Genomic DNA, 806 nt, shown 5'->3' on the forward strand with positions numbered 1-806 from the left:
GAAGGTACACAAAGAAACGTGTAAAGTGTCATGAGGTACAGATACAATGTCAAAAGATCCTATTAATAGTGAACTAGTAACCTAAGGTTTACAGAAATGAGTAAATGACAGAAAAATCCACTTCCGGGCCCACTTGGTGTGTGCTTGGGCTGAGCATTGAAGCTTTCATGTGTAGAGACCTTTTCTGGAGTTAAACGCCAGCTTTCATGCCAGTTTGGGCGTTTAACTCCAATTTTTATGCCAGTTCCAGCGTTAAACGCTGAAAATTCTGAGGCTGATTTGCAACGCCGGTTTGGGCCATCAAATCTCGGGCAAAGTATGGACTATTATACATTGCTGGAAAGCCCAGGATGTCTACTTTCCAATGCCGTTGAGAGCGCGCCAATTGGGCTTCTGTAGCTCCAGAGAATCCACTTCGAGGGCAGAGAGGTCAGAATCCAACAGCATCTGCAGTCCTTTTCAGCCTCTAAATCAGATTTTTGCTCAGATCCCTCAATTTCAGCCAGAAAATACCTGAAATCACAGAAAAACACACAAACCCATAGTAAAATCCAGAAAAGTGAATTTTAACTAAAATTTAATAAAAATATACTAAAAACTAACTAAATCATACTAAAAACATACTAAAAACAATGCCAAAAAGCGTATAAATTATCCGCTAATCACAACACCAAACTTAAATTGTTGCTTGTCCCCAAGCAACTGAAAATCAAAATAGAATAAAAAGAAGAGAATATACTATAGACTCCAAAACATCAAAGAAACATAGTTCCAATTAGATGAGCGGGACCAGTAGCTTTTTACTT

This window comes from Arachis stenosperma, chromosome 5 (assembly GCF_014773155.1).
Source record: "Arachis stenosperma cultivar V10309 chromosome 5, arast.V10309.gnm1.PFL2, whole genome shotgun sequence".
NCBI classification, from domain to species: domain Eukaryota; kingdom Viridiplantae; phylum Streptophyta; class Magnoliopsida; order Fabales; family Fabaceae; genus Arachis; species Arachis stenosperma.